The sequence below is a fragment of the Athene cunicularia genome (assembly GCF_003259725.1).
Source record: "Athene cunicularia isolate RWA chromosome 4 unlocalized genomic scaffold, athCun1 chr4_part2, whole genome shotgun sequence".
Taxonomy (NCBI): Eukaryota; Metazoa; Chordata; class Aves; order Strigiformes; family Strigidae; genus Athene; species Athene cunicularia.
The window spans coordinates 8,432,667-8,460,380 of NW_020799099.1; the positions used below are offsets into that span (position 1 = coordinate 8,432,667).

The 27,714-nt window shown below is 41.7% G+C and overlaps 1 protein-coding gene across 2 annotated transcripts in view; it reads right to left on the bottom strand.

Moving 5' to 3' along the window:
* Window positions 1-27,714, bottom strand: part of SHROOM3 (shroom family member 3) — a 153,494-nt gene that overhangs the window by 118,552 nt on the left and 7,228 nt on the right. The gene's annotated exons all lie outside the window — the stretch shown is intronic.

The window sequence follows — 27,714 nt, forward strand, 5'->3', positions numbered from 1 at the left end:
ACTCTGAAATGATCAAAAGCACAAGAGGGAGTGGAGCCATCAGTTTCAACTTCATACAGAAAGAAGGAATATCTTAAAGTTCAAAGTGTCCATGTACTTCTGACCACCATCCACCTACTGCTGTGCACACAGCTGCTGGCACATGCACATGATCCCCTGACTTTGTGCCAGAACATGCTAGCTGAGTATTTGAGAGCCTACTCACCATGAACCCACATGAAAGTATGCAGTCTTAGCTGTGCACGAGCGTTTTCCTAAACGGGGTCCTATCCAAATGGAAAAGAGCACGGGAACTGAAAAAGCCTGTTCCTGATCAGGCCTTGTGGGTGTCTTGCAGGGCATCGTGGACTTACTGACAGCAGCAGGGAGATGGAGCAATAAACTCTGAGAGGGAGATACACAGCTTCTGACGGTTTGTGCAAATCCCGTACCCTGCAGTCACTATTCTTGTCCCCTGCTGCCACCCTGCGGCAGTTCGAAATTCAAGGAACAACCGCTTTTCTCCACGCCGGTATCTCGTTTGTAGCTGGTGGGATTCAACCGTGAGGGATGCTTTTCTAATGACAGGCTTAAAGAGCAGCTCGTGTAGTGTTAATGAGAAGAGGAATGAAATCCTGTCAGCTTAATCCTAAATCTGAATTTCACCCTTCAAACCTGTGGGTAGTTCTGTTTTCAGTAACATGAGTTATGCACGAGCAGCAAATTAATCTGAAAGGCCATTACTGTTGTGAAAATAGAGCAGTTGCTGCACTTAAGCCAGAGTAAATATCTTGAAGGTTCAAAGGCAGATGCATGAATAAATTTTATAGTATGGAAAAGCAAGAATAAAATGTTAAACAGTGGCCTTTACCCTATTTCTTAATTTACATACTGAAAACCCAGTCAGATTCACCAGGGAATGCTGCAGTCCTCTGTCTAATTACAAAATGAGAGAAAAGGGGTCCTGACCTCTTCAGCCTGGCTGGCTAAGATCCTTCAATCCTTCCCACTCCACCAGTCATGATTTCTGTGGTCTCTTTGCTCTGCAGCTCTCTAACATTTTTGCAATAGTACCCTTAACCTTGTGATTCAGAGCATGTTCCCTATCAGTTTGTCCTGAAAACACCTTAGGCTACTAAACATTGGATAACATTCACATTAATAAGCACTGAATTAATTTAGTTTGTGCTCCATGTCAATTTTTTAACTAGTGCCCAAGAGGCCAAGTTCACTCCTGAATCCCCTGCCCACATGTCAACCTAAATATCTTCAATGTCTGCAGGGGGGGGGGGGGCAACTCAAGAAAATGGTAAGTTTGAAAGTAAAACAGTAAGAACAGGCTTAGCTAGTGATTAGCAAGGCATTTCATAGCATTCCAGGGTCTTTCTTGTTAATCTTACACTGCAGATGCAGACACTAATAATGCAAAAACTGCTAGGGTATGTGAGGAAGCACATTTATTCTCTTCTACCTTAAAAAAATCCTTTCAAATGTGGGTGACAGGGAAAGGTAGTCCCTAAAACCACTCTCACAATAGTAACAGCTAGTGCCTGCTCTCTCTGTTTCTTTTATAGGTATCCTGACAGATGATGCATGAGAAGAGCTCCTAGTCCCTATAAAGTATGTCTGTTTTCCTAAGGTCCAGCCTTCATCCTCTCAAGAGCACAGCAGTTTTTCCCCCAGCTCAACAGTTCTCTCAGTAGACACAAGCTTCCCAAAACATTGTAGCCCATACGGATGTGCAGGGGTGACGTTAAACTTAGCTAGTTTGGGATCACCAGAAGCAGAGCTGAGCATGAAGCTCAGATTCCAGAATATGCCCCAGAAAATCGAGTTAACAGCTCAGTAAGGCTCTGCTCTATTTTGCCCTGTTCCAGCTGTACTAGCAGCACTGAAGTTCATTAAGACCTATCCCTCCCCCTGATTGAATCCTCTGAAGTAGCCACATCTTTCTTGGAACTTGTCTTATCAAACCCTTCTTTGAGGGAAGGGGATTAATAGCTGCATTTCCAAGCTTATTCATTTATGAAGGCAAAGACTTTTTGATAAAAGTGGTTTTAGCCACAGTAGACACATAAATGAATTTAGCTGCAGTTCAGGTTGAGGCAGGTCCAAGTTTTCAGTGCCAGTGCTGCTGGCAGGTGCCATGAAGATGGATGAGGTAAACTTACCTGTAAAAACACCAGGCACCCACTGTCTTCCTCCTTCCTGCATGCCAGAGAGCTCTTGCTCTTAAGCTTGTCTTTTAAAACTGTTTTCTGTGTGAAGAAAAACCTCAATATTCAGTCCAGGTGGCTGCTAACTTTGTGGAAGCTTACATTTGCACCTTGCCCTGCATCTCAAAAGCAGGGCTTACACCCACCAGTATGACATGTAAATGCCTTTCTAGAGTAAGGGTTTTAAATTCTTATTCTGCCATATGTGCCAGGGAAAAGTCCACTGCAAGAATCTCAAATATAAACTGAAAACATGCATTCCCTTCCTGCCCTCTCCCCCACTTGGTACCATTTCCTGGTTTCTCACAGTTCTCTAAATTTTTTTGCTGCTCTTCTGTATCCAAAAATGTCATTGAAAATAAACTGATAGGGCAAACAACTATGAGATTCCCACTAAAAAGGGCAATGTGAAATGACCTGTTTGCCTATCAGCAGTGACGGCCTGTGATCTCAGGAAAGAATTGGATTACAAAGGCATGTTTTCCATGAGTACTGCTGGGCTTACTTTGGTTTTATATCTAAACTAGAGCAGCACACAAAAAGTGACCTGCATCATGAGAAGGCCCGTTTGACTTGCTAGCCTCCACTCTTCCTGCATGTAGTGCTGGGTCCTGGGGGTATTGGCATTAAAGACACAAGGTGATGTATGAATGCATATGGGCTCAGCTGAACCAAGCACAAGGAGCACTTTATATCCAAATATTGCATAGCCTTTTCCATTTTCTTAGCTTCAGCCTCAAGCACCAAAAAAACATATTCCTGCTTCACACGTGATGGGAGCAGTCAAGAGCATCCATGGGGCCCTCATTTCCTGGCAGAAGGTAAGTCATTCTGAGAGCCAGGATCAGGCCTTCCCAGAGGTGGTTCCCCTCTGACACCTATTCAGTTGATTTTACAGAGCACTCTTTTGTGACCATGCAGCTACGTGAAGACTGTATGCCCAGAACGCTACCTGAAACGGGCACAGGGACTCACTGCGTGTGCTGTTTACGCAATGCACTGGAAACTTTACTCTTGCATCTTGGGAACGGGGAGAAGAAAGAAGAAGATGGGAGCAGAAATAACTAGAAAGGAAGGGAATGTGCCTGCTAAAGCCAGTTGTTACACTGGCTAAACAACATTTCTTTAATTGCCTTAGCTCCAGGGGCTAAGGCAGCAGGCACATGTTTTTATAAGCTGAATCATACATTAATGAAAATCCCAGGACGTTCCTGTAAGAACAGAGACATTAGTGGTAGCTGGGACGCTGGCCAAATTCCAGTGAAGGTAACTACATTCTGTTTCCCTATGGTCTCCCTGCCACTTCAATGAATATGGTCAACTGTTTCATCTCCAAGTCATTCTGCAGCGTCTCTGGGATCAGCTGCCATATCCACAGCATCCTGTACAGTTCTCTGGGATATCATTCTCACTTAAGGAATCTTTGCGGAACTTAAAAATAGGTCCTGTGAATGATGAAAATGTCCCTTCTGGCAAACAAATTTGCAACAACAGCTTTGAATCAAACAAGCTGCAGAAAACTTTTAAGGTTGCATAAAAGAGGAAAGAACAAAAAGTACACTTGAAACCTTAAGGCACAAATATTGTGGCAGACATTACTCGGGCTGTTTGGAATTAGCTTAACTAATATCCTTCTGGGGACTTGACCAAACATTGCTAAACTCAGTATATATCTTTTCCATTTAACAGGGTTTGGATGAAGCCTATACAGAAGTATTTTTTCAGAGAAAAAGTCCTCCCACTGCAAGAGGGCTTGGAATGGGTATTTCACTCTGCTATGACTAATGATGGACAGTAGCAACCCCTCCTCAAGGCTTTCAAATCCAAAGCAAACCCACACTTTGAACTCTGAAATTTGCAGCCTCCTCTTTATAACAGCCCGATCCACTACTTCAGAAAACAAACCCTGTCCGTGGCAGGCCTGGCTTAATCCAAGAAGCAGTGAGCAGTGATTCACAAGACTAACTTGGTTGCTGTCAACTGTGCCACTGACTCTATGCATAAAACCCCCCCCGAACCTAACTCAGGATCTAAATTTTAGATTTTAGATTTTTTCCAGCTTTCTTCACACCAAACACCACCACAGCCCTTCAATGGCTCCTCCACCAGCACTACTCAGAGAGCAAGGTACTGCGCAGTGAGAGCAGAAGGGCCCATGATGTGACCCTGCACCCACATCTGCCAGGCTGATAACAGGGTATCTCATGGAGGGGATAATTTTTAAAGAAATCCTCTGACACAGAGGGAGTATCTTTAACCCAGCAAGTTAAAAACAGGCACTGTCTAGTCTATATCAAATAAGACTGTGTTGAACATGTGAAAAAGCCTGGATGAGCTTTAGAGACTTCAGATCACGTTCAAAGGGCTTGGCAGGAGAAGAGCAAATCCACAGGGAAATGGGACTTTAGGGCTGCAAGTCTGACTTTCCAGCTGTCCCAGCAGAGACTTTTGTGAACACTAACATTGAATTGCTGCTGTTCACTCTAACCCTTGCCAACATAATAATTAAAAATGTACAGTGCTGGCCCTTTGAAAAGCTGCACAGAGCAACAGTTACAGTAAAAATCCCAGCATCTGTTCCTCAAGCTGAATTAGGACCAGAGCCAACTGACTCGCTTTTTGTTGAATCTCCCTTTTGCTGACAGGACAGACTCCCAGATTTGACGAGAGGTTTAGCAGTTTGATTCTCTCCTGCATTTTGGCCCTTATTAGGGCAAGAATTAATGCCTTAATCACATGGATAGCCAAAATACGGAGTTTCTCAATATGTAGGAAAACAGCACAGTGACGGTGGTGGCCTCTTGACCATTACTGTTGCCACAATAGTGAATCCTAGAGAACCCTACCAAAATTACAGCTGCAACAGTATGCTTGTGCATACCTTCACAGAGCTAATAAACATGCAAGGCATAGACAGGGATGGAGTGCTATGCTATCCGTTTCACAGGTGAAAGGGTGGGCAGATTAAGGGATTTGCTGACTGCATAAAGCAGCCTGCAACTGACCCCAAAACTGAACCAAGACATTCCTCAGTCCTTAGCCCAATGTTTAGCTCCCAGGTTGCCCTTTTGCTTACCTTTCCTTTGCCTTAGAAATTCTGTCAGGAAGCTCATTCTTGGTGAATCAGAATCTAGATATAATAAAGTTGCCCTCCTCTCTTCCTTACTAGAATTCCTCCCCAAATTTGTAAACCAAAAAGATGTACTTTAATAGGGCTTGTTGCACCACAGTCAGGCTTGCTTAACTAGCAGCTCTGGGGACAAGGAATTAAGTTTCTTATAGTGCCTGTGCTCTCCACAGCCACTAGCTCATGATTGCTGCAACGGGATAACTGGGACAGCTGCACAGCGACACTCACCTGAATGCCTAACAGAGGCGTGTGACAATGTGTGCCACAGCACTCAGCTTTGTGCTATCTATCTAAGTACAGAAGGAGTCCACATTTTTGAGTGCTTTTGCTACACCCTGAGGGACCAGTTCTGTTCCTGGTAGCTCACTCCAACTCACCTTTTAGGAAAAGCTTCCCTTTTCTCCAGTCCTTTTACAAAGGTCCTTTCAAGTGACTACATTTCAGCACTGAGCATGCTGCCATTACTCTCCCCCAGGAAGCACCTCAGCTGGCATAAACCACTGAGACACCCCTCACTTCACAGGACATCCACTGCTTACAGAGCTCTTGCAAAACTGGTCCTCTATATTTGCCACTTATATTGACATCATTTGGCATGACTGCCATCATTTTGCACATCCATATTGGGAAGTTGCAATTACTGATGAAATGTATGCATATAAACACCACAACTCAGACGGGGCTTTGAGAGGAGCCCAGGTGACTCTGGCCAGTGTATGACCTCAGCCTGCCTATCAAAGGAAGAGATGCTTTTCACTAAGCCATCCGCCTGAAATACGTATTGTCACTCAGTGTCCTGACTGATTAACTATGTGGGGGCTGAAGGAACAGCATGTAGTACTTAGCTAATTACACTGCCCAAGATCTTTTGTTCTGCTACTGCTGGATCGCCTCAATTGATTCTTTCAGTCCCTAAACAGCTTTGTGGGCTGTATGCCTGAGCAGAATAAGGTCTTTTGTCATACTTTAATGAACAAAAATGTTTTAAATCCTCTCCTTCTCCCCCCACTCCAAGTAGCAGCAAGGGTAACCTTGGTACAAGGACAGCTCTATGTGGCTGATCAGTACCTGTCAACCGCTTTCTTGGATGTGGTTGCAAATGCACTCCTCTCCCTACATGAACACACTCCTACGAGGTGTGGGACTTTACATGCTTCACAGCACCAGTTATCTGGTCCATCAGTCTATCAAAGGTGTCTATTGCCTCCTCCGTCTCCATGGGCTACAGGGGATTTAAGTCTCAAAGACTTCTTCTAGAACTCAGATAGGCTCTGAGAGCTAAAAAAGCAATCATGGCTATTTCTGTTGGCCCTCAAACAAATAAATAAGTCTCAGATATTGGCAAACCAAGACTGCAGTCCAGCTGTTAAAACTTTCAGCAACTTTGTCTAGCCCAGACTCCTGAATACACATGCCTTTAGTAAGAAACTGAATCATCTAGAGGATAATACCATGGAATCGGTATCAAATGAGCTCTGTTACAAACCAAACAGCATTACTTCCTGTGTCTGCTTTTCTCTTCCATCCCTTTGGTTAAGTGATATATTCTTTGTGATCAGGATTGTCTCTTGCTGTGTGCTTTGGTTATGCCTAGAGCAAGATGCTCCTGAGAGCAAATCATGCTCCCTTCTGCTCTCCTGAGCACTAACACAGTCATAGCACTACATACAGCCACCTAGACACTGCAATGATAGTTTTATAAATTAAATATGAGTGTGCAATAACATTTTAAAAAAATGTTTCTGATTTCACTTCTCAAACAGATTAACAGCTTGATTCCTGATCTTACCTTCCCTTCTCTGCAAGATACTGAGAGCTGACACGATCAATCCCAGGACAGCTAGAAGGATGGTAGGAAGCCAGAAAAGAATCTTATTCAGTTTCTATCAATAAATATAACAGGTTTTGTCAGAAAAAGTCCAACTGTACCCAGCAGTGCTCAACACTGAATCTCGGCGCTGAATTCTCACAACCAATGACCTTTCTGCCCCGAAGTACTAGTAAGGTAGATGCTGAGCAACTCCAGAAAATCTGGCAAGCATATATCACTTGTGAGTGCAAATCACTTGAAGATTTGTCGAGAGAATGTCTTTGAAGTATTGCCTTTCTAAGATTGTAAGATCTGTGACCCTAAGGAAGTAGTTATAGGCTTATCCCATTTGCTTTGTGAACATGTAACAACTTCTGCAATGACTTCTACAATTTTCCTGAAGTTTGTTAATTTTGTAAACCCCATAAACTCCATGAGGTAAATTTCTAGATTATGCTGCCAGAAAATGCGGTTGTGAACATTCAGCATAACAACACAGGTTCATGATTAATTAACTCCTGCATAAACCAATCTGAAACATTTTGGAGGGATAAAAATAAAATAAAATCCCACCTTCAGTTTAAAATTTCCAAGGATTAAGAAGCTGCTGTGGTAGATGCTTGAGAAATTGTTCCACTGATAAATGGCCCTTCACAAATAAAAAGCTACCCCTTGTTTCTAATGACATCTTTTAGCTTCAGCATCCAAACACTGGTGATGTAGTTTTTGTAGTTAAACTGAAAACACTTAACATGCAGTTTAAAATATGAAGTATCGGAACTGGCAGTGTCTCACTGAAGTTCTCAAAAAAATGTCTCCTAGTCAGTTAATCTAATAAACTTCTGCATACAATGAACATTTTCTCAGCATTGTCCAGAGTCATTAAACCTGGCATATCCTCCTAAAGCACAAGCAGTAAAATGCAGATGTCATGACCAAGCTATGAGCTGACAATTTTCTGCTCTATGTGCCCATTCTCCAGAGCCGATTATTTTTCAGCTGGTTGAGTTTCAGATGTGAACTAAAGTGATTAATAAATTAAAAGGCTCTTATCAACCATTCCTGTGCTCACAGACCCTAAATAATTTTGCCCTGACACTTGCCAGTAAAGTTGTAATAGCTCATAATACATGCTTCATCACCTACTGAGAATTATGTTCAAAACTCTTAATTTGAATAATAAGAGAAAAACCCATTTCTTTTCCAAAGTAATGGACTTGGGGAAGGAAAGAACACCTTGGGACTAACAAGCAGTTGTTAACCTACCATGATCAGAAAATAAAGGCATACTGCTCTTTTGTAGCTGCTGTTTACGCTGAATGGTCTCCATGTCAAATTTGTTCCCTTTGAGTTAGTGTAAGTTGGTTTGAGTGCCAGCTTGGCGTGTCTGAAACACTAATTGTCTTGTTTCCATTTCACACATCATCATCACAATAACATTTCTGGAACTGGAAGACAAATGCCAGTTTGACTGATAAGGCAGACTGAAATACAGCCAGATAACCTGCATGTTTGTTACAACTTCAAGTATGGCTTTTCCCTGGCCCAATAAAAATAAAGACTCTGGCAAAACTGCAACCCTACCGCTTAGGCTTAAAAACTATTGTTTAAAACAATGGCTTTCACCCAAATGCTCACAATATATTTCAGTGTCTGCTGCCTTTTGAGATACTCTAGTATCTCATATTCTCATAGTTTCAGAAATGCTTCTTTCATTCAGGAAGAAGAAATCAGTGCAGAGCAGTATAAAGTCCCAGGTCCCCAAATGCACACAGGTGAAATCAGTTTGGAGCTAGGCACCAAAATCCTACATGTATACATAATTCCTTGTAGATTTTAAAGCACTATGAGAACAGAAAACCTTTCTAAAATCAGAATTTGACTATCTGATTGATGAGGAAGAAATGCATCCAGATCACCTAATGTGATAGGAAAATGCATTAAAACCATTTAACACAACACTGTTCTTAACAGTCCAAAAACATAGACCACATTTTAAAATCTAGAGGTTCTTGCATTGTCTAGCTCCATTATGTCAGCAGAAGGTTTAGAAGTTGGCCATAGGTTTCACTGTATTCAGATGGTTCACTGGGTTCAGGGAACTAAAGCCATGTGGCATACAGAGTTGAACTCCCCAGGCCCTGTTAATTGGACTTTGAAGGCTCTGGAGTTATTCTGGTTTCCTTAGGCCAGAAATGTATCTGTGTATGACCATCCAGCTCCTTTTCTTGGCATGTTTGAACCTCATACACAAAAAGAAACGGCAAGTACTTTCAGCAGATTAGGATTTTCCATGCCCATAGAGAACAAAGACTATGCCAGAACAGCAAACATCACAGCAGCATTTTACATCCTTGGTAGCTTGTAATCAGCAAAGAAGGAATCCTATACCAGTCAAGTTGGTACAAAGCTAAGAAAAATAACCAAAATATCTCTTGCAGGTTCCAGAGATCTCAGTGACCCAGCAAACCACCTCCTTCTCTCATCAGAAAGCACAAGTTCCTGTTGGCTTCATCCTCTCACTGTTATTCTCTGAGCCTCATGAGATCACGATTTACAAATACCTTTTGTGAAGCCCAGATTCTGCTTCTCCCAGATGATATTTACTCAGTGGTTTTCACAAATGCTCAAGGACAAATATGAAGTGCTAAGGAACATCTCGCAACTGTAATTTTGCCCCCACACTCACCATTTTCTCTGACTATCTGTTCCCTGCACGTCTCCACCAGCTGCCCTTCCAGCGCTTAAAGGCCTCGGGAGAAGGCTGACGCATTTGGCAATTCCATCTTTTTGTCTGAAGTGTCAGGCTAAGATGTACGGTAGATACGATAAATAGTAACACTGATACTTGACAATGCTTATTCAACTTCTCACAAGGAGGAGAAAGAATCATAGAGGAAAAATGGCTGCTAATAAAGCAGACCACAAGCAGTTATTACGTCGGGTTTCAAATAATCTGTTAAGAATCCTGCAAGTCTACATATACACAAACCCTGAGAGGAATTAATTAAGACACACAAGCATACACAAATGTGAAATTTATATGGTCAAATTGTCTTTTGGTAAGAATAAATGAGATGCAAGCAGAAGCGAGAGGCTGAGTCCCTATAAATTATCTAGGCATTCAGAATCAATACAGCAGAGAAGAGGATAGAGTTGAAATATATAACCTATTGTTTTCTATCCTCAACATTAAGAATAAAAAGCGCATAAAACAGCAAGAGCTGAAAGGCACACTGACTTTAATTTCCACATTTCATTATACAAATCAGGACCTTAGCCCCTTGATAGCACTGGATCTTACAAAATATTCTTGTCTAATATCATTCATTGCAACAGCTTTTTGTATTGTATAGACACCCCATCCATAGTACAGACTAAAAAACTTTCAGCTTTGGAACCATTTTTCTAACACTAATATACACGCTGTTGCTCGATCCAATTCTTTTGCGATCCCTTCCAATCTCACAAGCCAACATGGAAGTGGCTGATCTTCTGACACAAATGTCAGCCAACAGATTCTCACCTGGGACGATGATGAGAAGCACTCCTTGCCAAGCCAGAAAGACTCCTCTCCGAACAAAACTTGTGTGGCTCTTTATTTGGGTAGGAAAAGAACTCACTCAACTGAACAACCCAATGCATTTATTGTTTCCCTGCATTTTTTCCTGTCTCCTTCTCTTGAAATGTCAGAGGTTGAATGTACTGCTGAAGCAGTACATGAAATTCTGTTACAAGATGGTGTCACTTCTACTCTTGCTTTCTTTCTGCTCAATTTTCATCCCAGAAGCCATCTTTCTAAGAGCAAATATAACAGGGTAACCTATTCTGGTCTTGCTGACATCCTTCCTCAAAGAGCAGGGCAAGGCTGGAAAATACCACTGCAACTATTGCAAGTGAATTTTCCAAAAGACTTAGTCTGAAAACCAGCTGGAAGATTAGTTTCCCTCAAAATTTCGCTGAACATTGTGCCTGAGCTTTACGCCTAACACTGCCTACCTGAATTTCTTCCCTTTGTGAGGGAGCAATATGCCTACAGTAATTATTTTTGTACTTTAGGGACACATTATTCACTCCAGTGAAAGAAACGGTGAAAGAAAACACAGGCCAATTTCTCAGCTGAGATCCTGGTGTCATTCCAGTAGAATCAATGTGTTGATTTACACCAGCTAAAGCACTGGCCTCTGGAAATCATTCCTATCTGTATTATATTTGATTAATTTGATGAATCAGGTAGCTTTCATGGGAATGATGAAGGAGGCAAAATTGACCCACCATCTAAGAAAAATCTCACATGGCTCTTCAGCATCATATACATATTTCTTCAAAACTCATAGGTGAAGGCCACCATATTTTATTTCTGTACAGTAATGAATCTACTTTATTCACACAATTCCTCCCTCTTTGTTTTTTTATTTTTCCCCAGACAGCATGATCCTGTGAGCATGCCCTTCCACTGGCTGTGAACCAGCCCAGACCAGCTGACAGCAGTACTTTCTCCCTTTTTCCAGCTTCGGTCGCTTTTCCTATCTGCCCATTCAGGGCTCAGTCATTGTCTGTACCTGAGAAAGGAAAGTCTCAGCATGCTGAAATAAGATCAAACAAGCTCCTTTTAACACAAAAAGGGAGTGGGGTCATTTAAATCCCATCCCAGAGTGAGACAGATCTTTTTGCAAGGTCTGGCTTCTCTATCCTATGAAAGATCCCCTCTTCATAGCTCAGGCACAGCTCCCACCTCTCTTTCTCCCACCAACAGCTAATTCAAAGTCCAGTTGTGGTCTGGAAAAGACAGGCGAGGCATGAAGCAAAGGTGTATCAGACAGGAAAGAAGTTATTTCCCGTGCTGCTGGGAGAGAAGCAGCTCAGATGAAAAAATGCTGTCCTTTGATGCCATAGCACAAATTTGGGATATTGGCCAACTCCCAAGGGCTGTCCTTGGATGACTTTGCTGTCGTCTCCCAGTTTCTCCAGGCAGATAATAATGCTCATCCATCACACTTAAATATCTAGAACCAAATTCTGTTCCAGTTACATCAATGCACAGCAGAAGAAATACTACTGACATTTCACTGACTCTTTCCAGGTTTACCACAGGACAATTTCAAGAGCAGATATCCATCCTGGGGGTTCATCAAGCCCCTCACAGATGCACTCGGCAGTCTTATTTTTAAAGTCCTTGTTGTGCAACACTTCAAGAAGCCTTCTGTGTCCCATTTTAGTTTCACAACCTATCACGTACAGCTATTACTTTGTCACCTGCTACCACTGAAACTGCTCTTGTCATGCATCTCCCATGTGTCAGCAGGTAGAGCTCAAGCATGAGTATTTTCCTATTGCATTTTTGTCTTTGGTAATATACATGTTGCTGATCCAAATCCTCAGCCTGAAAACTGTATGCTGTCCCACAGCAGGTTGCTCAGGTGGTGTAATATCTGGGGAGGGTTCAGCAGTGTTTTGCATCACAAACAAAGGACTCTATATAAAACACAGGTTATTGAAAAACATATTTTACTGCTGAAGGCCTTCTACAAAGTCATTATTAAAGACAGAAAGTTTGTCATGGCAAAGCTGAAAATTTTATTTCACCCTCAACAGCCTGCTGAGTCTCTTCTGGCCCCAAAACAGAAGTTAGACAAAAGATGGCATGAGTGGGGACCAGAGGTGGAATCAGATTGTAAGCAGAAGCTCCTTGGTCCTTCCACAGGGCCCTTTCTCTTGAACCATACTGCTCTCTTCACTGCCCAGGAATTTAACTGCACAAAACCACAGTGGAGAAAGGATCAGGCCTGTAATCTGGTTTCACTTTTATGATTTGTTCCTAATCTGCCTTTAGTTCCCACGCAGTTTTTGCAGTATCAATCACCCCATAGAAAAAGCTTAAAATGAACAATGGATTCATGGTTAATGAGTTTCAGTAACTCCACTCACCTCACTTGAGCCCTTGGGGTGAGAAAGTTAAGTGCTTCTGTACAAGCTCAAGTGACTGCTCACAATTTCCTTAATATTTCATCTCTTTGTATTTTGTAGTTTGCCTTCTTCTGAGCTAATGTTTATTTTTCCAGAGAGCGGTTATTGTGGTAAACTGATATCAAACTAGCAGTGTGGGAAATGCGATTTCAGTGCATTCATCTCCTGTACTTCAATATTTCATTCAGGAAGGCAATGTGGCCAAAAAAGACTCAATCTAAGAGCTTTTTTCACTTTCAGAAGGATGACACCTTGTTGCTAGGGCAATGATGACATCCTGATAATCAGGGAACAACTTCACCTTGGCAACATTTCTATTTAAAATAAGGAATGGACAGTACTGAAAGGCAATGTGAGTTGTAAGATGGTCTTAAAAAGTAGGAAGAGGTTGAACTCGAGGTTGAACCTCCTGATATCAATGAATGATTTACACCAGCTCAAGCCTGTTCATCCCACCTGAGTGGGAGAAATTCTGCTTTCTTTTTTAGCATCATCCTGATCCCTATTCTCTCTTTATTCCCAGGCTCCACATCTTTCTGTCATCCCTCCTTAATGCTTACTGAGTCTCTCTCACCACTGATTTTCTATAGCAGGAATTATTTAGATTCCAGCATTTTTTTCTAGTGGAGAAGATTCCCCTCATTTCAGTGTGAGCCCCCCTTGGGCACATCAGCATCTTCTGGTGTTGTCTGGGTGTTTGTACACACAAGATCTCTAGGAAAATGATTCTTTGCTGTTTGCTCATTTTGTTCTCACCCTAAGCACGTTTTACTTTACCCACATAAATAGTGTAGAGAAAATACTGGGATTTCTGAGCTGAGAACCAACTAGGCTCCATTTGTGTGTTTGTAGAACTCTATTATCCAAAACAGTGGAACAAAAATCTCTTTTTACTTTTGCAGTTTTGGAGAGCAGATGGTTCTTTATGGTTAATATAACTCTCTAAGAATGTTTTCTATTCTAATCTTGCTGACTAATCTTTCTTCTTCTAAAGTTTTAATCTTGCTTAAGGAATAAATGTGTGATATTGTGTTAGAAAAGCCAATCAACTGCTCAGGCTCTAGCTGGGAAGCAATGTGAGTTCCCCTTTGTCCAAGCTCTTCTCAAATGTGATTGTTTCCCCAGTGTCAAATTCCATGGATTTTAGCAGCTGAATGGGTACAAAATTTGACATGGTCAGAAACGTGTGCTTATAAAAACTTATTATCGTTGAATAGCTGGTGCATTCCTGGTGCACTCATGTGCAAACTACACTTTGAGATAGCTGGCTGGCATCACCTCTGGGCCTCATTAGCACACACACGCACAGAGCCCAGAGAGATCTGGCTTGCGCTCCCACCCTCCTCTCAAATACCGTTCTGACTGTTCCCATGTTTCACGTGGGGAGGAGATGCATGAGGCTGGTGCTGAGCAAGCCAGCATCCTGCATACAACAGTTGTCCTCAGTTAACCTTAGAGCTGGCCCAGTGGGTTAAACACCATGACTCCTCAGCCAAGGCAAGCCCTGGGGAGTTAGGCAGCCCTTACGGGTGAGAACTCATGTGCTGGGAATTACAGCCATCTCAACATTTAACTCAGAACAAGTTTGGGTAGAAACACCAGGTCTCAGGACCTTCCAGCTGACATTGCTGTGGGCTCCTAGAAGGTTAGATTGAGCCCCAGCACCCAGGTAGCTCCCACTCCCACAGCATGCTTCACCAGGCTGATAAAAAACATCAACGTGTAGTTAGATGCTAAACACAAAATGCACAGTGCAGTTAGAGACCAAGCTAAGTGGCTGAGGTGTGGTTCATACAAAGCTGAGCAAAGAATGACAGAACATGTGACGAAGTCACAATTGTCTAAGCTTTGGTCTCAGCCATGGGAGAGCTACAAGCCCGTTTGGGCTACGGATGTCTGCGTCACTAACGCATGCATATGGCACCAATGCACATGAAGCATATGTGCATGAATCTAGTGCAAAGTCAACAGCTTACTCTGGCACAGAAGTACTAGACTGGTGTATACACACCAGCTTTAAGAAAAGCTGCTTCACTCTCACAAACTGCTCTACTGACAAGGCCTTACACTACCTCTTCCCTAGATTAGTGCTACCCCTAGATTTAGAGACAAATCTCAGAAGTTATTTGAAATAGTTGAAATAACATGGTTTGGGCAGCTGGGGCTGTGGGGGAAGGTTAAGCACTAATGTTGAGCACGCAGTGTCTCTTTCTTGGCCTTATCCAGTTCTTCACAACCTTCTGCTTATAGCTGAGATTTTTTAGCTTGGGCAGCAGGATCTTCTGTTCTCCCATGGAGGTCCTCTCACCAGACCTGGCGATGATGGCCATCAAAGCAGAGTAACCTCAAATTACTATTTTCCCTGCCTCTTTCCACTGCAGTATTCACAGGCAAAAGGCCACAGTATCCCCTCTGGGTGGAAAAACATCATGGGTGACAGCTTCTGAGTATTAATTAATAAGAACAGTAGTTAATGGGGAACTTGAGTGACAAAGGCAGATTTTTTTTAAGAGTACTCAGTACTACAACTAAGAACCAGGGAGATTTCTGTGGACACTAAGTGTTCCTGAAAATCCAGTTCTCATCTGCTTTGCTTTAAAGAATGCTCATCAACTTTTCTAATGCCTATGTGACTTAGGTGATTAAATCCAATTAGTGACACACTAGTAGTGGGAACATTTTCCAAACACACACTAAACACATGATAAGACATTCATTAAGAAACCACAACAGCCTGAAGTTCACTATTTTTAAAACAAAAAATTTCAAATTTTCAGTTTAAATTAACATTTCATTATTTGATTTGATTTTAGTAGTTGAAGTTATTCCTGGGAATTGTTAAAACTAAAACTGTTATTGAAACAAACAATCTGGATCAAGTGCAAATATCTTTTTAACATCCGGTGACCTGAAAATTCATTTTTCACTTAGCTCCTGTTACCAAGAATAATAAAGAAAGAGAAATATCTTTCTTCCCTACCTTCCCTGCAGATTTTTGGTAGCATTATTTACTGGCAATGCAATACAGAGACAGGATAGGTGCTACATCTGGCCAGTGTTTTACAGACAGCCAAGGAGAGCCTCAGACAACTATGCAACAGAAATAATTTCATGGATGTGTATCAGATAGACAAGAACTTCTAAAAATGCCTTTCATGCACAAGGAAGTGGAATAAGAGCACACTTGTTTTGCAGTCTTGTGTTTGCTTGATCTTTTCCAAGCATGCCTTGACAATGCCACACTGTTCACAGCCAAAAGATACAGATAGCTGGGTATAAGACAGCGTATGTTTATCTTCCTTTCTCAGGATATAGAAAGAAAAGAGAACAGGACACACATATCTTTGCTCCAGTATGTGGCCAGGAGATGCACTCTGGGGAGTCAGAAATGTAAAAAGCAACCACCTTTAGGTACGATAACACTAAGGTACGAAGACTGTAGGCCTTTATTTCCCCATGCAGCAACAAAATCTCTGTTGACTTCAAACATATGAAGGAAACTGGAAAAATTATTTCATAAGTAATCTTCCTTTTTCCACACCTGCGGTTCATCTAAGACTTTACACAATAGATGCGATGCTGGTAAGAAGCATAAGAAATCCCAGAGAAAGTTGACTAGATTCATCAGTTTGGATCAGAAAAAGAGGTTATACAGTAACATCAGCTCTATCCAACTCACCAAGCAGCCAAAAATGCCCATCACACACAAAGACTGAAAGCACATGAATCCTGTATTTAGATGACAACGCACTTTTGGGCTGTGTAACATCATGGATAGATTGGATTGGTGGACCAACATTAACAGGATGAGTTTTAACAAGGCCAAGTGCCAGGACCTGCACCTGGGCCACAACAACCCCGTGCATTGCTACAGGCTTGGGGAGGTGTGGCCGGAGAGCTGTCTGGAAGAAAAGGATCTGGGGGTTCTAACTGACAAGCAGCAGAACATGAGCCAGCAGTGTGCCCAGGTGGCCAAGAAAGCCAACGGCATCCTGGCTTGTGTTAGAAATAGTGTGACCAGCAGAAGTAGGGAGGTGATAGTCCCCCTGCACTCTGCACTGGTGAGGCCACACCTGGAGTATTGTGTCCGGTTTGGGGCACCTCAATACAAGAGAGACATCAAGGTGCTGGAGCGAGTGCAGAGGAGGGCAACGAAGCTGGTGAGGGCTTGGAGAACAAATCCTATGAGGAGCGACTGAAGTAGCTGGGACTGTTCAGGCTTGAGGAAGAGAAGGCTGAGGGGAGACCTCATCACTCTCTACAACTACCTGAAAGGACATTGCAGAGAGGTTGGTGCTGGTCTCTTCTCACAGGTAATTACTGACAGAACAGGAGGGAATGGCTTTAAACTACAACAGGGGAGGTTCAGACTGGACATTAGGAAAAAATATTTCACAGAAGGAGTGATCAGACAGTGGAATAGGCTGCCCAGGGAGGTGGTAGAGTCACCATCCCTGGATGTGTTTAAGGGTCATTTAGATGAGATGTTGGGGGATATGGTGTAGGGGAGAATGTTGTAGAGTAGGGCTGATGGTTGGACTCGATGATCCCAAGGGTCTTTTCCAACCTGAATGATTCTGTGATTCTGTGATCATTCTGTACATCTCACTACCTATCGCACTCCTCTCCATCAGAGATTGTCAGTCTCCAAAAATGCATTCACTCATTTGTGTCGTTGCTCAGTGTTACTTACAGAGATGTTTTCCTGGGTAAACTTGAAGGGAAAATTGCAAGCCACTGGTGCTTGGTAGAAGACAAAAATTAGTATCTCCTGCACTTAGTGCTGAGTCTCTAAACAGGGCTTTGGTGCCGGGATCTCTGCCAGCAGGTATTTGATTGCAAATATGTCTAAGGATTAGAGAAAGTGACACTGACCATTTGACATCAGACAAGCCATTTCCAGTCCTTGGCTTGTGATATGTACATCAGCCACAGTGGATAATGGCTACCAGTGTAGAATGTTTTTCTGAGCAGCACACAGTATATACAGCTCAAATGTGAATTAATAAATCTTTATCCTGTGAATATTATTATTTATCAGTAACGTCTGATTATGAAACCAGTACTCATGTGGACATGCCTTTTCTTTCAAATAACGTGCCATACAGAAGAGCTCAGACTGACTTTTTCAGAATCACTGGTAACTGAAAAATATTAAAAGTTAGTTTCTCCTTAACATGCGTGGTACCTCAACTTCCCAAGTGCATGAGTAACAAAGGATTCATTCACTTGCATCCCTGACCTGCTGACCAACACTTGCTTGATTCACATTACTCCATAGGCTGCAGTGGATCATGAGGCCCATAAAACATTTTTTTTGTTATCCATTGTAAAACCGTGTCAGTAGCCAAGGATGAAATGAATCAGTGTTTCTTGCAAGCAGAAATATGAAACTGTTAAGAGAAAAAAAAAAACCTCTTTGTATGAAAGTAACCTGTGGTTCTGAATGACTCTGTATTTGGGGATTCTTCTGCTGACACATCTCACACTGGAAAAATGCTCGCAACACAGCATAACAAAACAAAGTCTCCAACTGTCAGCCAGTAGTGCTTTTCCTGACTGCTGCTCCCTCTCCTACCATTAATTTTATACAGCCTTTAGCCACAGACCCTGTGTCTCATCACCAGCTGGTATCTGAGTGCCCATTATGGCCTGACTTGATGCCATGCTCGGAGGAGATATGGGGAGCTGTAAGAGGAGCAGAATACCGTCATGTGCTGATGCACTCTGCCAACTCTTGACAAATTTATGAGCATGTTTGAGAACTGCTGATCTGAGACACACTTCCTCTAGTTCCTGTCTCAGCAACTGCTATAGCTCAGACTATACAGCACAGAGTGATTCTGATCCATCCTTATTGCTCTTATACACAAGAACAAAAAGAGCAACAGCGCCAATTGGTGGATATCATTGCATAGCCCTATAAAATATGTGTTTTGAAGCATCACAACTGCATTAGAAATACGAAATGCACAGGAATAATATCCAGAGGTATTATCACAACCATTCCTTCATGAAAATTCTACCTCACTACCTAAATTTTCCCAGCAGCTTAATATATCCCTTGTACTATTAAGAAAAGGCCTTAAAGGAGGATTGTGGCAAGTTTCAGCTCTATTTCACCAGGAGACAAAAGGTCAAAATAAGCCACAGAGATAATAGGAATGTCATTCATAGGTTGTATGAAGTCTAAATTGCTCCACATTCAAGCAGAGCTTTATTTTGAAAGATGTATTTTGACAAGAGAGCAGAACATCATTATTTAGCTATAGTGTGATTCTGCGTGGCAAGAATAAGGCTGCTTCCACATGGAGGTTAAATGCAGTAAATGGTGTTGATTCCTAAAAGACAGGGAAAAAAGAATAATTTTAAAGGGTTGAAACTTTTCATTTTGACATTTTTAAAGCAGAGTATTTGGGTTTTGGTTTTGGTCATTATTTTAATTTCAAAGTTCACCTGCATTTATTTTACAGAGTTGAACAAAACTTTTCAGTTCACCCCAAACCCCTATGTATTTTTCTATTCTTTTTGTCTTTCTACAATTTTGGTTCAGGGTCCACAAGAACTACTCTTTTTATACAGGCCACCAAACCAAGAATATTTCATATTTCTATATTCTTTAAGTTTTCCATGTGCTAAAAATTATTTTTCATGCTGTGGTCAACACGCTGCAAATAAATAAAACCTGTAAATCCAAGTGAAGAACCAAATTCCTGACATTGCCTGCTCCTAATGCATGTCTCCGCCTACACTCCCTTCAAGCCAGCAACACACGTATGTACAGATAGACAAAAAGATAAAAGAAATTTCAAAGTCTCCAGGCCAACAGAATTCTTCCTCTGGTTTCGTCCTGACCAGGATCTTTGGGTTTCCAGTGTTCTTCTTCCTGGGTGCTGTTGGTTTTGGCAAGAGCAGTACTACCACTAAGAACTTACAGACCTTCTGTTCTATTCCAAAACTAATTTAGCAAACTTAAATCAGAAAAAAAACCAACAAACAACAAACCACCTCCTTGTCAGTTGGAATTTCCATTAGTGCCTGAGGGACAGAGGAAACCAGAAAGCACGCTACAACCCAGCAGGAAATATTTCTGACCATGATGAATGCTTCCTTTAGCCGTGCAACAGAATCTTTGAAGATCTTTGTGGATCCTTGGAAGAGCTCTATTTACTATTCTCCAGGCCATATTTTGCTCTGAAAACCTTATTACATAACAGAAGTATTAACAGATTCAGAGTAAAATAAGAAAAGATGCATTATCCTAAAGATTGGGGGGGGAGGGGTATGTTAAGAAAGGCACACACAGTTTTCCTTTCATTTCATGTGATTATGTTGTGATAATGCCCTCTACAGACCTGTCCATCATTTGTGGGCTCAGGTCAGAAAAGCTCTCTGACCCGACCAGCTGGGTGACACAAGCCAAACAATGACAAATTCAGCTTCAGTTGATCTTGCCAGAAAGATCTCAGGGTTGCCTGTTGAGCAGCCATAAGACAACCACACTTTCCTTTCGTTCATCTTCTTTTTTTTTTTTCTTTCCTGTTTTTTTGGTTTTTTTTCAGGTAAGGAATTTTCAGGGATATATGCAGAGTTTGGAAAGGCACAGTCTCTCACATGCAGAGTTGTCTTTCTAACTTTGGCTTCCTTACCTAGCTCCCACATTACCAACTTTTAGAACATCCATTCATTCATACCTTGAATGACTTTGTTAGGGAATACTTTAAGTGCCTACTCTGGCACAATAAACTTGCCTTGCAGATTTCTACATATTGCCACTGAAGATGGCCCATGATATCCCACAGTTCTAAGAAGCCTTGCAACACTGGCACTCAGATTCAATTGCTACTGGAGACATTTGTACCCTTTAGGTCATTTGTGAATGCCACAGCCATGGGCATAATGGAAGATCATGCCTTTATTGAAAATGGCAGGATACTACCACCGTTTTCAAATTATCCTAAAGAAAAGCAGACTTGCTCTTGACTTCTGAAGACTCAACATCTAGCCAAAGACATCTGACTGAGTATTCTGCTTGGTCTACAAGTGGTCACCCAAAGTACAAAGGCACACTACAATCTCATGTGATTTATAAAGAGGGCTTAAAACTGAGATGACTGGATGCATAGATCAACCTCTTACCTAGCACCAGTTGTATGTTGTCACCATCCAAATGCCATAAATGTATTATACAAACGTTGAATTTTCGTATTTACTCCTTTTCCCCTAACTTTCACATCTCATATTTTCCGTGCCAATGGCTAGTTCTCTCTCACTGTCTATAAAACATTGATTCAAGGCAAGAGAAAAGTATGCAATTGGTGTGCAGGACCCCTCCAAATCCAGTTATGTATGACCTTTCAGATCTATATCCCAGTGTATATTCCGGCTCAGCTCAAAACCACGAATTTTTTTCATCCTGGCATTTGATGGGATTACAAACTATAAGCACCCTCAGCTCACACCTGCATGTGCACACACACGTAGATAGATAGATAGATAGATAGATAGATAGATAGATAGATAGAAAGAAAGATAGAAAGAAAATACAACATTTTCACTGTAGGCACTGCCATCTGCTACCAAAGAATCTCACACCAGCTACCCACAATCCTTAGCTGCTCTAGAGCAAGAAAAAATCAAGATGATAGCGGTGCTGTTGGTATGTAATTTATCCCAAAGAGAATTTGGCTCATGGGATCACATTTTTTTTCTAGTAAATTATGCCACTGATTAACCTTCTATAATATCTCATAACCAAAGCCAGAATGTCTCATAAAGCAGTGCTATCACACCCTCTCTACCTCAAACTCTGATGGGTCAGTGATTCAGTACTGACTCAGAGGGAGCAGGGCTATGGACTGAACCACTTTGTGTCATTTCTCATTGCGTTTCAAAGTCTTCCATCCAAGGAGTGACACAGTCCAACCTGTTAAGCTAATGAGAGCTGACAAGATCACAGCCTGAGAATAATAAAACATATAGAACAATAGATGCTTGCCTTCGTTCTCTTCAGCTCCAACCAGCAGAGGAACCTTTTGTTTTAGCAGCTGATGAGATACACAAGAAGTCATAGAGACACACAGTCACTCAACCGCACTCACTTTTGTTTCTGCTTACTCCTTTCTCCTAACCTCCAACTATTGATGTGCTAGTGGCTCACTCTTTATCAATCTGCATTAAACACTGATATAAGCCACAGAAAGATCATGTCATTTGTACACAGAGAAACCTATAAATGAAGTTCATTATTAACATCTGAGGATGATTAAATAACAGCCAGTCTTAAGGAAAGCACAGATTAAAGATGTCCTCAGACATTTTTCTGTATACCACCAGTTTCTTAGAAAACCATTATATGTACAAGTCTCTCAACTCATGCAGCATGTAGCACAGTCCCCGTCCCTTCCCCCCTTAGTCTTGCTGCATTTCAACACCAGCCACAGGGAAATAGAGACTGAAGCACTTCCAGTTCTTCTGTCTGATGTTTACACTGCTACCCCAAAGGACTAGACTGCATCTTAGCCTTAGACTTAATGTAGGTCATGAAGAGAAGTCAGACTGTGGTTGACTCCTTAGCTTTACTAAAAATACTATAGAAAACCATAGTCATGATATGCCAGGGAAGAGAGATTTTTAGATCTACCCCTTCATGAATAGGTGAAGACATAGGTGCTGCCTAGTAGGCCAGCATTGGGAAGAAGTGCAAGGACTCCTTTTCCCAAAGTAGAAGGAATTTTTTAAAAATTGGAAACACAAAGTTTTCTGGCCAGCAGGATTGGGGAGCTGTATTGCTGTGAGCGGCCCCTGCAGAACAGCGCAGAGGGGTGCATGGGCCCCTGGGCCAAACCCAACTGCCATCAACTAAAAGGAGCAGGAAGAGGGTCTTGGGCTGGAAAAAGTGCCTGCTTTGCACTTTTGGGCAAGGATAGGTGGGGATTCCTCCCCCCACATCTGTGGCTGTCTTTCTGGGCTGATAAAAAGGATAAGTTGCCTCTGATGAAGCTGTGATGGAAACCTAATCCTCTACAACAATAGCTCAGTGCTAAGAAACATCCATGGGTCTGGGCATGAGAGAAAGTGACGACCCCTTCTAAGGGCATTTGTTTCTACATCAGTCTTTTGTTGTGTCTTTCCCCCTCACCCACCTCCTTCCCTGCTTGGTTATTCCAGCATTAGTTTGCACAGCCTGTTTGCAGAGACAGAACAACAACAGAGGTCTACTTGGAAAGCCAGCAGAAACCTCTTAGCTTGAAATCAGAAATGTGCAGAATCCTAAAAGAACAAAAATGTTTGAACTTGCCTCCCCAAAAGTGTTGTATTCATTGACTTGCAAGCAGGGAGAACACTAGTAGTAATTTAACCCAGGGAAGAGTGCCAACAACTTATTTAATTGCGGCGTTTGTGCCAACAACACCACAATACAACTATTAATACAAGTCTGCAGTACAAGACTAATTCTACTAACCTTTTGCTGTTGCCTTATAGTCAGGTCAGTGGCTGCATCCCTTCTGTGCTGACACTATTCAACAAACGCTGGCAACTGCTTTTAAGCAAACATGAAATGGAGCAGGGCAGGAGGGAGGGGAGTGGGATCATTGATAAAATGAAGATTCGCCCCACGACCCCACCCCTCTCTGTCCAAATGTTTCATATTTCTTTTTCCATTTCAAGCCTCTCTCTTGAAAGTGAAAATGCATCTTGCCATGCCTTTGCCCCTGGAAAACAGCCAGATCTTTGGTCTGAATTCCATCAGCTCATTTCCCAGTTTCTATGAGACTGCACTTGAGAAATGTGGAACTCTCTCAGTCCACTGGCAAGACCAGTCATCAATCAATGTATAAAAACACGAGGTCTGACATTAGAGTCCAATCCACTTTTCTAAATGAAGTGTTCAGAAGGCATATTTTTACAGAAAAATTAAAAAATAGCAAGTGATAAAAAAATACAGTAAGTTTTCAAGGACACAGTTATTCCAATGTGTATGTTCCATTGTAAACATCTTAAAATCCAACATTAAGTAATGCATAAACTCAAAGCAACATCATTATTCTATGAAGTATTAATTTCCCAGTGCATCTGCAGACTCATCCTTGCTTCACTCTTCACCAACTGCTGTATTTGTTTTTTTACATTTACATCTTGTGACTGTATTACAAATATAAATTCTGAATGCCCAGAAACAGATTTTTATTTTATTACACTCAGAAACAGAATAAAGAGGTTGTAGTTTTCAACTGTGACCTGCTGGCATGACCATGATAGATAAAATAAATACTGATTACAGGCTAAACAGAAAACTAAGAAAAATACTTTGGTATGACTATAGTTAACAGTCTTTATCAGGAAGTCAGTTGTTCTCTATAGGTGTTAGGAAATTTTCTGAAACATGTAGGGGACTGTATGCTCTTTCAATTCTTCTGAAATAAACATCTCTTGCCACAACATGTATCTTCTTAGGGATCCCAGACATCCTTCTGGCCTCCTTCTGCCCCATGAAACTGGTTCCACTTTTTGAAATGAATGTTTGCCATTTCTTTGGCAAATATTTTTGTAATATTTTTACCTTCATTTTTATGTGAGTTAACATTTGACATTTATCCATGCCTTTAAAAATAAAAGGTCATGAAAACTTTATAAGTAATGTCAAATGTGAGGATTTGGCATATTTTCAAAAACTTGCCTTCAATATAAAAAGGTGAAAAACCTCTAACAGTGCTAATAAAAACTGGCCCTGTTGACAATACAAACCAATTCCCTGAAGACTTTAGCATCACAAATTGTACCTCTATATGTCAAGTCATGTTCAGAAAATGACCCACTACTGATAATGGCTATTAAAAACTGGTATCTCTTCTTTGTTGGCTGGTGTTTAAAACATTTTAACTGCTGATATGGACAGGACAAAACTGCTTACAGCATCATTGCAGAATGTGTGACTGAATCCCAGTAGAACATGGAGCTATGACATTTGTCAGCCAAACTCGTCATTCATCCGTGCATCGGAAAATCCCCATTCTTGAGTGAGAATAGGGAATGGCTTTCAGACTGGCAGATTATCTGCAGAGGTCTGTGGGAACTGCAAAACATTGCACCTGCCTCAAAAATGGCACCAACTCAGCACAAGACGTTTCCAGAGGGGAAAGTTAATATATGGGAGGAATGCACATAAATCCTGTTATTTCTTAATGGGATTTGGGAGCTTATTTCTCACCCTGTGCTTTGAAATGTATCCCACAGCCTATTCTATTAATGAATTTAAGCACAGTGATTTTCTTATCAGCAGGAATCATTCTTAACTGGGGTTTGAATTTTTCTTTAGTAGGATTTTTTAATGCAAGTGTGAAAAATTAATATTATGCTTGAATACCAGTTAGGATGTTAACATGCTGTGTCCTGGATAAGCTGGCCTTGTCTATTCCTGTTGTCCTTTTCCTAATTTCAGTTGACCAAGAAACCTGGAATCATTTATTTGTTTAAATTTGGCAAAGTAACAAGAGTTGTGGAAACAAGTTTAGGCAGTGTCTGGCTCAAAATGGGAAGACCAGAACTCTATTTCCAGCTCAGCCATGTGAAAGAAGCTACACAAGCCCTCTTTTACTTAAAACATTCAGGAAGATGTTTTTTCACTTGGAGTACTAAGTGTGATACACAGACACAGATTGTATTTCCGCAGGGGAAAAATGCTTCCTGGCATTTAACGACTTCTGACCTGAGTCTCTTTAAAGAGCTAGGGTTCTGGCAAGTCCATCTGAAGTATATAGGCCAGATCTCCCTCAGAAACAAGGATCTAGTAAGTGAGACAAAGCCGAGGGTTTTAAACAGACCTAGAAAGAAGGCAGGAATCCTTTGTGTGAGACACAAACACACATATGGCAGCCTGTGTAAGATGTGATCATAAGAAAAAGGAGAAACCTATTTAGTGCACTTCCTACACTTCCTAAATTATATTCATCTGACACACAGCAATGACCAATATCCTGCTCCAGCCAAAGAAAGATTTCAGAGAACCTCCAAATATCTAGCATCCCTTGCTCCATCACTGGTGTGTGATAGTTGAGGCTACCCATGGGTCTGACTTCCACATCTGACATGCATTAAGCAGGCTTGGTCCTGTTCAGCACCCATGCTGGCAGGCATTCATAATGCAGACCACCCTGTTGACTTCAGAGAAAGAAATCCAAGATGTGATGTTGATGGGTGCTAGGCAGCTAGAGGATGCCAAATCTTCCTGCAGACAAGCTAGTCCTGATGCTGAATTGTATTTTTCTATTGTTAACTGGATAACCCCGGTTCTAGGCCTAAGGGCAGGTTTGTGTCCTAGGCAGGATCAGAAACGCAGCCTGGAGACTACAGAATGATGGCAGAATGCCCATCAGTTTCTGTTGCTCATGTTCAAAGGCAAAGTCTACTGTCTCTTAAGCGGGGGAGAGATTTGACTCCTGGGATGATGGCTACCAACTCATTTCAGGGTTTTCTGACACTGGTCTTGGATGCTCTCTGCTGCCACCAGATGGTGATCCACTCAAGGCTTTGGAAATACACAAATAAGTGACAAAGATTTTGTGGTTTAGCAGTCTATTTTCAAAGGCTTCTGTACATTTTTCCTTTGACTACCAGCGTTTCTTGGAAAGCAAATTATAGTTAATTTAATTTTCACTTTCAAAGATACCTCCCAAACTCATGAGTATTTCATGCACAATAGGTCCATGCTGTATTCATGCTCCACAGTTTTAAGCTTCATCAAAAGATCCTGAAGGCAAACTGATTAAATTTGAGCCGAGATTAGCTCAGCTCCAGCTCTGTTATCGATGACATTTTCCCTCCTATGCCTTGGGCTCCCAAGAAGTGTGGGAAAGGTTGAAGATAGTAAGAGCCTTTCACAAGCAATCACCTATTCTGCACAAATACCGAGTTAAAGAGTGCATTGTCTGGTTCTCATTCTAGGATCAGTGTAAATCTTAACTCTGGTTATACCTGCTACAGCCAAGCGAACAAGGATACATGGCACTTTTTTGTCTAATCTCTTTCATGTAAGCCAGGGCACGATTTATGAAGGCTCCCTTTATTGACCCTAAGGATTACATGTTGTATTTAATCACACAAGATTCCTTTCTGTCCAAGAACCTGAGAAGCAAATATTTCTTCTATTACACCTTTTTGTAACTTTGAAGGATATTATATTGCATGTGGTCCTCTATAACTCATGTGATTGCAACGCAGTGGTGGAGGCCTTATCTTTCAGACCAGCCATCTCTGTGGATTTGAACTAAAACTTTGAAGCTTGGGTTGATCTCTGCTAAGGAGGTAACTCTAAAGCATGACTGGTCAACAGGACAGAGTCACCTGTCAGTCATCATGCCCACCCCTTGTTAGCACAAAGGTATGACTTTTTTCAAGGGTAATTTCCCTTTACATGCACGTTCATAAAAGTTCCACCACTGAGTTGTCTCTGCACCTTGGGATTCATCTGTGCTGATCTTTGGTAATAAGGACAACCAAGGTATTCCTGACAGATGGGCTCATCATGATGCATGACAGACCAACTGGCATTACCCCTTCAGACAGCCTAGCTGCAGTCTGAAAAGCAGTGCCCAGCAAGCCACTGCTCACGT